A 12,116-nucleotide genomic window follows, 5' to 3' on the forward strand; every position below is an offset into this window, starting at 1 on the left:
TGAGGAGAGGCATGTACTGGGCTCCTCGATGATGTCCTGGTTTGCTATGGAGATGAGCGCCCATGACGGAGGGGACTGAGTTTCCAACTCTGCAGCTTAGCTTGATCCTGTGCAGTAACACCCCCCCCCCCCCCCCCCGCCGGCTCTCCGTACCAGTTAGAATGCTCTCCACGGTACATCTCGGTGACACGCACACACCCACCCACACAAACTCACACACAAACACACAGCAGGTCAGGCAGCGTCTAAGGAGGGGAGGAAACAGTTGACATTTTGAGCTGAGACCCTTCATCTGGACTGGAACTGAAGGGGCGAGTGCAGAAGCCAGCGGGTGAGGAAGCTCCCCCCTTCGCCTGCCCCTTTTTTCCATTTCTCTCTCGCCCATTCCTCTCACCCGCCCATCTCCTCCCTCTGGTGCCCCTCCACCTCCTCCCCTTTTGTGTATGGTCCACTCACCTATCCCTCATTCCCTCTTCCACCTCTGCTTCTCACCTCATCTTCCACCCATCGTTCCGCTAATCTTACCAGGTCTGTGACCCCCTTCCTCCCCGAAACTCCCTGTCTCCACGACCCCCTCCCGGCCTCTGTGACCCTCTCCCTCCCCGACACCCCTCCTGGCCTCTGTGAAACCCTCAGGAGAAGGCCTCTGTGAACCCCTCCCTCCCCCTACACCCCTCCCGGCCTCTGTGAACCCCTCCTTCCCTTACACCCTTCCCCGCTTCTGTGAACCCCTCTTTCCCCTACACCCCTCCCGGCCTCTGTGAACCCCTCCCTCCCCTACATCCCTCCCGGCCTCTGTGAACCCCTCTTTCCCCTACACCCCTCCCAGCCTCTGTGAACCCCTCTCTCCCCTACACCCCTCCCCGCCTCTGTGAACCCCTCCTTCCCCTACACCCCTCCCCGCCTCTGTGAACCCCTCCTTCCCCTACACCCCTCCCCGCCTCTGTGAACCCCTCCTTCCCCTACACCCCTCCCCGCCTCTGTGAACCCCTCCCTCCCCTACATCCCTCCCGGCCTCTGTGAACCCCTCCTTCCCCTACACCCCTCCCCGCCTCTGTGAACCCTTCCTTCCCCTACACCCCTCCCGGCCTCTGTGATAGACCCTCTCCTTCCCCTACACCCCTCACCACCTCTGTGAACCCCTCCCCATCTCTCTGACCCACTCCCTCCCCTACACCTCTCCCGGCCTCTGTGAACCCCTCCTTCCCCTACACCCCTCCCCGCCTCTGTGAACCCTCCCTCCCCTACACCCCTCCCGGCCTCTTGTGAACCCCTCCCTCCCCTACACCCCTCCTGGCCTCTGTGAACCCCTCCCTCCCCTACACCCCTCCCAGCCTCTGTGAACCCCTCCCTCCCGGCCTCTGTGACCCTCTCCTTCCCCTACACCCCTCCCCGCCTCTGTGATAGACCCCCTCCCTCCCCTACACCCCTCCCAGCCTCTGTGATAGACCCTCTCCTTCCCCTACACCCCTCACCACCTCTGTGAACCCCCCCCCCATCTCTCTGACCCACTCCCTCCCCTACACCTCCATCTCAGTGACTCTCTCCCCTACACCTCTCCCTGTCTCTGTGACCCCCCCCCCCCCGGCTCTGTGACCCTCTCCTTCCACTACACCCCTCCCTGTCTCAGTGACCGCCCCCCCACACCCCTCTCTGTACCTGTAACTCCCTTTGGCCTCTGCACTCCTGGATTAGATCCCAGCCTGTAACCCACCCCCAAGGATCTGTTATTCTATATATAAACACCCCCCCCCCCCAACCCCTGGGTTAGATCCCAGCCTGTAACCCACTCCTGGGGATCTGTTGTGCAGAGTGGGAGGGGGCACTGATTTCTCCCCCCTCATCTCCTTCCCAATAAGAGACCCGTGGGACCCCTGCCCTTAGATTCCCCTGAGGGGGAGGAACACCCTCCCCACATCCACACACTGAGTTTCCTCCCCAATTCATTCCAACCGTAAGATGTAGGAGCAGAATTAGGCCATTCGACCCATCTAGTCTGCTTCCTCCTTCCCCATTCAAACATTTTATTCCTGACCCTCCCATTCTCTTTACTTTATTGTCGCCAAACAATTGATACCGGAGCAGCCAATTATCGCAGCAATATTTGATTCTGCGCTTTGCGCTCCTACCTTCTTCCTAAAACTTTCAGCGTCTGTACTCTTCTGACTGAGCTTGGAGTTAGAATGGGTCTATCATTGTCACAGGTACTGAGATACAGTGAAGATCTTGTCTTGCACACTGTCAATACAGATCAGCTCAGGCAGAGCATTGAGGAAGAACAAGGTACAACAATGACAGGATGCAGAATAGAGTGTCACGGTCACAGAGAGAGTGCGGTGCAGCTAGACAATAAGGTGCAAGGTCGTAACGAGGTCAAGAGCCCATCATATCGTACAAGAGGTCCATTACTGCAGGGTCGAAGCTGTCCCTGAGACTGGTGGTGGGTGCGTTCAGGCTGCTGTATCTTCTGCCCGATGGGAAAGAGGAGAAGAGAGAATGTCTGGTGTCGGGGGGGGGGGGGGTCTTTGATTATGCTGAGGCATTTGGAAGGGGAGACAGAGTCCATGGAGGGGAGGCTGGTTTCCGTGATGTGCTGAGCTGTGTCCACAACTCTCTGCGGTCTCTTGTGGCCTTGGGCAGGGCAGCGGCCGTACCGAGCTGTTTTACGTGCAGAGAGAACATTTTCTGTGGTGCATCGGTGCGTTTCGACGGGAACATGCCGAACTTCTTTATCCTCCTGAGGAAGCAGAGGCGTTGGTGAGCCCTGTTGGCCATTGCGTCCATACGATGGGACCGAGGACAGGGCTCGTGGTGATGTTCACTCCTCGGAACCTGAAGCTCTGAACCCTCAGCAGTGTTGATGTATACAGGAGCGTGTGCAACCCCCTCACCCTCCCTGATGTCAAACGTGGGCATTGACCTCTGTCTTCCCCCGTGTAATGTCACCGTTGCAGAATATCCCATGCACACTGATTGGTTTCGGTCGCCTTGACCCATCAATGGAAGTTGAATTGTGAACTTTTGTTTTCAATTTCCTGAAAACTTTTTTTTAACTTTAATTAATATTCATAGAGATGAGAGGTGTTGCATTTTGGAAGGTCAACCTTGGGCAGGATTAACCAGAACATCAGGACCCTGGGGAATGTTGTAGAACAGAGAGACCCGGGGGTACAGGGACATGGTTCCCTGAAAGTGGGGTCACAGGTAGACAGGACGGTGAAGAAGGCATTTGGCACACTGACCTTCATCGAGCGAGGTACTGAGTACAGGAGTTGGGATGTCACGTTGCACTTTTGGGATAGTACAGCAACAGCCCTTTGGCCCATCTCTTCCATGCTGACTTATTCTTCTGTCTAGTCTCATTGACCTGGACCATATCCCTCCATCCCATCCACGTACCTATCCAAATGTCTCTTTTAACTGTAGCAGTTGAACCAGCCTCCACCATTTCTGCTGGCTGCTCGTTCCGTACTCTCACCACCCTCTGAGTGAAGAAGTTTCCTCTAATGTCTCCCTTAAACTTTTCACCTTTCACCCTTAACTCCTGACCTCCAGTCCTAGTCTCACCCAACCTCAGTAGAAAAAGCCTGCTTGCATTTACCCCTCATAATCTTGTATACCTCTATCAAATCTCTCCTCATTCTCCTGCACTCCAGGGAATAAAGTCCGAACTCGAACTTTCCTGATTACGTGGGTCCTCGAATCCCGGCAGCATCCTTTTAAAAATTTCTCTGCGCTCTTTCGATCTTATTTGCATCTTTCCTGTAGGTAGGTGACCGGAATTGCACACAATACTCCAAATTAGGCCTCACCAACATCTTAACATAGAAACATAGAAAATAGGTGCAGGAGTAGGCCATTCGGCCCTTCGAGCCTGCACCGCCATTTATTATGATCATGGCTGATCATCCAACTCAGAACACCGCCCCAGCCTTCCTTCCATACCCCCTGACCCCCGTAGCCACAAGGGCCATATCTAACTCCCTCTTAAATATAGCCAATGAACTGGCCTCAACTGTTTCCTGTGGCAGAGAATTCCACAGATTCACCACTCTCTGTGTGAAGAAGTTTTTCCTAATCTCGGTCCTAAAAGGCTTCCCCTTTATCCTCAAACTGTGACCCCTCGTTCTGGATCTTGTACAACTTTGGTATACCAACTCCTATACTGAGTACTGGGATTTATCAAGTCAAGTCACTTTTTATTCTCATTTCGACCATAACTGCAGGTACAGTACACAGTAAAAACGAGACAATGTTTTTCAGGACCATGGTGCTACATGAACAATACAAAAACTACACTGAACTACGTAAAAAACAACACAAAACTACACTAGACTACAGACCTACCCAGGACTGCATAAAGTGCACAAAACAGTGCAGGCATTACAATAAATAATAAACAAGACAATAGGCACAGCAGACGGCAGTAGGTTGGTGTCAGTCCAGGCTCTGGGTATTGAGGAGTCTGATGGTTTGGGGGAAGAAACTGTTACATAGTCTGGTCGTGAGAGCCCGAATGCTTCGGTGCCTTTTGCCAGACGGCAGGAGGGAGAAGAGTTTGTATGAGGGGTGCGTGGGGTCCTTCATAATGCTGTTTGCTTTACGGATGCAGCGCGTGGTGTGAATGTCTGTAGTGGCGGGAAGAGAGACCCCGGTGATCTTCTCAGCTGACCTCACTATCCGCTGCAGGAAAACCAGTGCTCCAGTAGCTCTCTTTAGGACCCTGCAATGCCTTTAAGGACATTGCACTTTGACTGTTGTGTGCAGTTTTGGCCTAACTTGTAGGAGAGATGTTATTAAAGTTGAAAGGGTGTGGAAATATTTTACCAGTTGCCTGGACTTGGGGGCCCGAGACTAGGACATTGTTCGCTGACAGGTACAGGCCTGACAGAGATATGAGCATGAGGGGGCAGAGACAGGTGACAGCACGTCGACTTTATTCCAGGGAGCGGCTGGTATTAGTTTAAGATCGGAGGCCAGAGATTTAAAATCGGGCAGGTTCTTCGGGTCGAGGGTGCTGCGTATTTGGGACGAGCTGCCGGGTAGTGGCTGGGGAGAGCACATCAGCAGCATTTAGAAGCACGCCGATAGGAGAAAGTTCGAGGGATACAGGCCAGGCGTGAACAGATGGGACGAGCGGACTGGACGACACGGATAGCATCGATGAGTTGGGCCGAATGGCCTGCGATTTGTGACTCTGCCACTGCTCTCCTTGGACTGCCAGCCCCGGAATAATCCCTGGCGCATCCCCATCAGATCGCGAGGAAGGGAACGCGTTGGGAAGGGGCTCGTGTGCGGGTGAGGGCGATTCCAAAACCCCCACTCTCTCTCCTCCCCTCCCTCTCCCCCACTCACCCACCCACCCACCCGTACCCTGTCTCTCCTTGCCCACCCCTATCGACTTGCAGTCTATTGGACAGAATCTGTACTGGCTGGAGTTCAGAAGAATGGGGAGGGATGTCATTGAAATCGATCAAATATTGAAAGGTCTGGATGTGGAGAGGATGTTTCCTATAAAATTCAAAGTAACTTTATTATCATGTTACATATATGTCACCATATACAACCCTGAGATTCATTTTCTTGTCAGAATACTTAATAATATCTAAAATGGAATCAATGAAAGACGGCACCAACTAGGGCGTTCAACCACAAACTGAGCAAATACGCAAAGGAAGAAATAATAATAATGCATAAATAAGCAATAAGTCTCAAGAACATGAAATGAATAGTCCTTGAAAGTGAGTGCATAGGTTGTGGGAACGTTTCAGTGATGGGGCAAGTGAAGTGAAGTGACCGGAAGACGCTGCAGAAGATCGTGAACACGGTGCAGCACATCACACAAACCATTCTTCCATCCGTGGACTCACTTTACACCGCACGCTGTCGGAGCAGCGCTGCCGGGATAATCAAGGACACGACCCACCCAGCTAACACACTTTTCGTCCCTCTTCCCTCCGGGAGAAGGCTCAGGAGCTTGAAGACTCGTACGGCCAGATTTGGGAACAGCTTCTTTCCAGCTGTGATAAGACTGCTGAACGGATCCTGACCCGGATCTGGGCCATACCCTCCAAATGTCCGGATCTGCCGCTCAGTTTTTTTTTGCACTACTTTACTATTTCTATTTATGATTTATAATTAAATTTTTTACTATTTACTATCTATTTGTACTCCAGGGAGCGGGAAGCGCAGAATCAAATATCGCTGCGATGATTGTACGCTCTAGTATCAATTGTTTGGTGACAATAAAGTAAAGTAATCTCCTTTGGTTCAAGAGCCTGATGGTTGAGGGTAATAACTCTTCCTGATCCTGGTGGTGCGAGTCCTGAGGCTCCTGTACCTTCTTCCTGATGGCAGCAGCGAGAAGAGAGCATGGCCTGGGTGGTGGGGGTCTCTGATGGTGGGTGCTGCTTTCCTGCCACAGCGCTCCCTGTAGAGGTGCTCAGTGGTGGGGAAGGCTGGGTCGTATCCTTTACTTTTTGTCGGATTTTCCGTTCAAGGGCAGTGGTGTTTCCATGCCAGGCTGTGATGCAGCCACGCATTTATGGAAGTTTGGCAAAGCTTGAGATAACATGTCGCATCTCCGCAAACACTTGAGGAAGGGGAGGCACTGCCTTGCTTTCTTCGTATAGCGTGGGAGTCCAGGAGCAGAGGGCACAGCCTCACAATACAGGGACGTCCCTTCAGAACAGGGGTGAGGAGAGGAATCCCTTTAGCCAGAGGGCGGTGAATGTGCATTGGGCAGCTGTGGAGGCCAAGTCGTTGAGTATATTTAATGCGGAGGTTGAGTAGGTTCTCGATGAGTCAGGGTGTCAAAGGTTATGGGGAAAAGGCCCCTTCCTCCCCTTCCCCCTTCTCCCCCCCTTCCTCACCCCCGGGTCCCCTCCCCACCTTCCTCCCCTTCCCCCCTTCCCCCTTCTCCCCCCTTCCCCACCCCCAGGTCCTCTCCCCACCTTCCCCCTTCCTTCCCCTTCCCCCTTGCCTCCCCTTCCCCCTTCCCTCCCCTTCCCCCTTCCCTCCCCTTTCCCCTTCTCCACCCCCAGGCCCTATCCCCCCTCCCCCTTCCCCACCCCCAGGCCCCATCCCCCCTTTCCCCTTCCCTCCCCTTTCCCTTCCCCCTTCCCTCCCCTTCCCCCTTCCCTCCCCTTCCCCTTCCCTTCCTCTTCCCCCTTCCCCTTCCCCCTTCCCCCTTCCCTCCCCTCCCCCCTTCCCCACCCCCAGGCCCCATCCCCCCCTCCCCTTCCTCGCCCCAAGGTAGGACTTTCCCCACCCCCCAGCCCTGAGGCTGCCTCTTGTCCCTTTTATATTTTCTCTGCCCTGTTTCACCCTTGAAGGCCGATCTGCCAGAAGCTCTGTTTACCACCCTGTCCACCTGCAGAGCCACTTCCAGTGATTTTGCACCTGTATTCCCAGATCCCTTTGTTCCACCACCACTCCTCGATGCCTGCGTCAGACCTACCCTGGTCGGTCCCCCCAGAGTGCAACACCTCACACTTCTCTGCGTTAAATGCCATCTCCTAGGTTTCCAGCTGGTCCAGATCCCGCTGTAAGATTTGACAGATTAAAAAAAAGGATTTTGGAGATGTGGAAGTTGACGTAGGGCTGCGGTCCCCAACCACCGGGCCGCAAAGCATGTGCTACCAGGCCGCGAGGAAACGATAAGAGTCAGCTGCACCTTTCCTCATTCCCTGTCACGCACTGTTCAACTTGAACATAGGGTTGCCAACTGTCCCGTATTTGCCAGGACATCTCGTATATTGGGCTAAATTGGTTTGTCCCGTACGGGACCGCCCTTCTCCCGTATTTCCCCGCGAAGGTAGAGTGTTCCTATGAAACCTTTCGTGCCAAAATGGCGTAAAGTGAAGAAGCTATTACTATTAATTTATATGGGAAAAATTTTTGCGCATTCCCAGACCCAAAAAATAACCTAACAAATCATACCAAATAACACATAAAACCGAAAATAAATAACACTAACATATAGTAAAAGCAGGAATGATATCATTAGTACACAGCCCATAAAAGTAGAAATAATGTATGTACAGTGTAGTCGGGAAGATGAAGGCAAAACAATCGGGGGGGAAAATCGGCACGTACACGCACGCGCACGTCACACGTGCACACACAGGTGCCCGCGCAAGGCTTCATGGTCATGGTAGTCTTTCCTGGGGTAAAGTGTCCCGGGATTTGACTGCTACTTTTGTCCCTTATTTGGGAGTGAGAAAGTTGGCAACCCAAACCGTAAAAGACATGTTGAGGTGAGTTTAACCCTACTTGAACACCCCCCCCCCCCCCACCACCCTGGTCGGCCGGTCCACAAGAATATTGTCAATGTTAGACCGGTCCGCGGTGCAAAAAGGTTGGGAACCCCTGACGTAGGGTAGTGGGGTGGGGATACGCCTCTCCCAAAGGAGGTGTAATTTAAATTCGTAGTTAATTATCATTCAACTGTACATCATTACAGCCGAACAAAGCAACGTTCCTCCTGGGCCAAGATGCACGGTCAAAATAGCGAGCGAGAAAACATAAAAAAAATAGATACGCGCGTAGCCAGAGTCCGCGAGCGACAGGCGCTATAAATTGATGGTCCAGCTCTTTGCGGTGTGCAGACACGCAATCCGGCCTGTCACTCCCCCGATGGAACACTAGAGGACGACAGCGACGGTGGAGGCAAAGCAATCCCCACCCTCCGCTGGCCTGCAGGCGAGGAGTAGCACCAGCTTCATCCTCTGATCGCAGCCTGGGGGAGAAGCTGTCAGCTTCTGTCTGACAGTAAGACGTCAAAGGATCAGAATCTGGTTTAATATACTGGCAAATGTCGTGAAATTTGTTAACTTTACAGCAGCAGTACAATGAAATACATAATAAATATATATAGGAAAAAATTGAGTTATGTTAAGATAGATATGTTTATTAATTAGTTAAGTTAAAATAAGAGTGCAAAATAACAAATAAAAAAGTCCTCAGGTAGCGTTCATGGGTTCAATGTCCATTCAGAAATCGGATGGCAGAGGGGAAGAAGCTGTTCCTGAATCGCTGAGTGTGTGTCTTCAGGCTCCTGTACCTCCTCCCTGATGGTAGCATTCAGAAAAGGGCCTGTCCTGGGTGATGGGGAGACTGATGGATGCCGTCTTTTTTGAGGGATTGCTCCTTGAAGATGTCCTGGATGCTGGAGAGACTGGTGGCCGTGAAGGACTGGGGAGACTAGTGACTGTGACGGACAGGGAGACTAGTGACCGTGACGGACTGGGGAGACTAGTGGCTGTGACGGACTGGGGACACTAGTGACCGTGAGGAACGGGGGAGACTAGTGACCATGAGGGACTGGGGGAGACTAGTGACCGTGAGGGACTGGGGAGGCTAGTGGCCGTGAAGGACTGGGGACACTAGTGGCCGTGAAGGACGGGGGAGACTAGTGACCGTGAGGGACTGGAGGAGACTAGTGACCGTGAGGGACTGGGGAGACTAGTGGCCGTGAGGGACTGGGGAGACTAGTGACCGTGACGGACGGGGAGACTAGTGACCGTGAGGGACTGGGGAGACTAGTGTCCGCGAGGGACTGGGGAGGCTAGTGGCCGTGAGGGACTGGGGAGACTAGTGGCCGTGGGGGACTGGGGAGACTAGTGACCGTGAGGGACTGGGGAGGCTAGTGGCCATGAGGGACCGGGGAGACTAGTGGCCGTGAGGGACTGGGGAGACTAGTGACCGTGAAGGACGGGGAGGCTAGTGACCATGGGGGACTGGGGTGGGCTAGTGACCATGAAGGACGGGGACACTAGTGACTGTGAGGGACTGGGGAGACTAGTGACCATGAGGGACTGGGGAGACTAGTGGCCATGAGGGACTGGGGAGACTAGTGACCATGAGGGAGGGGGGAGACTGGTGGCTGTGAGGGACTGGGGAGACTAGTGACCGTGGAGGACTGGGGGGGCTAGTGACCATGAGGGACAGGGAGACTAGTGACCGTTGAGACTGGGGAGACTAGTGACCGTGAGGGACTGGGGAGACTAGTGACCGTGACGGACTGGGGAGACTAGTGACCGTGAGGGACTGGAGGAGACTAGTGACCGTGAGGGACTGGGGAGACTAGTGGCCGTGAGGGACTGGGGAGACTAGTGACCGTGACGGACGGGGAGACTAGTGACCGTGACGGACTGGGGAGACTAGTGTCCGCGAGGGACTGGGGAGGCTAGTGGCCATGAGGGACGGGGAGACTAGTGACCGTGAGGGACTGGGGAGACTATTGGCCATGAGGGACGGGGAGACTAGTGACCGTGAGGGACTGGGGAGACTAGTGGCCGTGAGGGACTGGGGGAGACTAGTGACCATGAGGGACTGGGAACACTAGTGACCATGAGGGACTGGGGAGACTAGTGACCATGAGGGACTGGGGAGACTGGTGGCTGTGAGGGACTGGGGAGACTAGTGACCGTGGAGGACTGGGGGAGGCTAGTGACCATGAAGGACGGAGACACTAGTGACCGTGAGGGACTGGGGAGACTAGTGACCATGAGGGACTGGGGAGACTAGTGGCCGTGAGGGACTGGGGAGACTAGTGACCATGAGGGACTGGGAACACTAGTGACCATGAGGGATGGGGAGACTAGTGACCGTTGGGACTGGGGAGACTAGTGACCATGGGGGACTGGGGTGGGCTAGTGACCATGAAGGACGGGGACATTAGTGACCATGAGGGACTGGGGAGACTAGTGGCCATGAGGGACGGGGAGACTAGTGACCATGAGGGACTGGGGAGACTAGTGACCATGAGGGACGGGGAGACTAGTGACCGTGAGGGAGGGGAGAGACTAGTGACCATGAGGGAGGGTGGAGACTAGTGGCCGTGAGGGACTGGGGAGACTAGTGGCCGTGAGGGAGGGGGGAGACTAGTGGCTGTGAGGGACTGGGGAGACTAGTGACTGTGAGGGAGGGGGGAGACTAGTGGCCGTGAGGGACTGGGGAGACTAGTGACTGTGAGAGACTGGGGAGACTAGTGACCGTGAGGGACGGAGAGACTAGTGACCGTGAGGGACTGGGGAGACTAGTGACTGTGAGAGACTGGGGAGACTAGTGACCGTGAGGGACGGAGAGACTAGTGACCGTGAGGGACTGGGGAGACTAGTGACCGTGAGGGAGGGGGGAGACTAGTGGCGTGAGGGACTGGGGAGACTAGTGACCATGATGGACTAGGGAGGCCAGTGGCCGTGAGGGAGCTGACTGAGTTTGCAACTTTCTGCAGCGTATTCTGACCCAGTGCAGTGGCCCCTCCAGACCCGACAGAGATGCAGCCAGTTCGAATGCTCTCCGCGGTACATCTGTACAAGTTGGCGAGTGTCTTCTGGTGACAAAACCCTGAGTGAATGTAGCTGCTGTCATGCCTTCTTTGTAGCTGCATCGGTATGCTGGGGCCAGGACAGACCCTCAGCCATGTTGGCACCCGGGAACTTGGAGACTGTGGGATGGGTGGGTGGGGTCCCTGGTGAAGGTGAGGGCTCTGAGGATGGGTAGAGGAGGAGGAGGGATGCCCCAGGGATCTCTCAGCAGACCTCACAATCCTTGCAGGGACTTGCAGCTCCCATACAAGCGGGCGATGCAGGTGGTCGGGACACCCCGGATGTGCTCCAGAGCATATGATCAGAATAAGGGGGCGAAATGGGAAAAGAAAGAGTGGGGCCGAACGGGGGGAGAGTCACTGGACGTTGGAGAAATGGATATTTGAGCCGTCAGGTTGGAGGCCACCCAGACGGCACTTGGGGAAGTTGCTCCGCGGCCCCAGGGGAAAGTGCGCCCGGAATATCCCAGGCAGCTCTGGACTCCTTATCCGCAGGAGGGTAATCTCCCCACCATGGGAGTTCAGTCTCTGTCCACCGGATCGGTCCTGGGGGGTGGGGTTGTCCCGTGAGGAGACCCTATTCTACTTCGGAGTCTCAGAGAAGGAGAGGAGATCCCGTTGGATCCTGGGCAGGATGGATATCGGGGAGAGTGTTTTCCTAAAATGGACTGGATGGAGCCCCATCTCAGATTAGGGGGTCAGCCGTTCTGCGCGGAGAAGATGGTGGGGGGAGAGAAATCCCTTCTCCATGACGGGCAGGGAATCTCCGGAACTCTCTTCCCCT

General features: G+C 54.4%; 1 protein-coding gene across 1 annotated transcript in view; it reads left to right on the plus strand.

The window, feature by feature from the left end:
* LOC140190053 (synaptophysin-like) overlaps positions 1 to 12,116 on the plus strand; it is a 31,977-nt gene that overhangs the window by 7,896 nt on the left and 11,965 nt on the right.

This window comes from Mobula birostris, chromosome 29, assembly GCF_030028105.1.
Source record: "Mobula birostris isolate sMobBir1 chromosome 29, sMobBir1.hap1, whole genome shotgun sequence".
NCBI lineage: Eukaryota > Metazoa > Chordata > Chondrichthyes > Myliobatiformes > Myliobatidae > Mobula > Mobula birostris.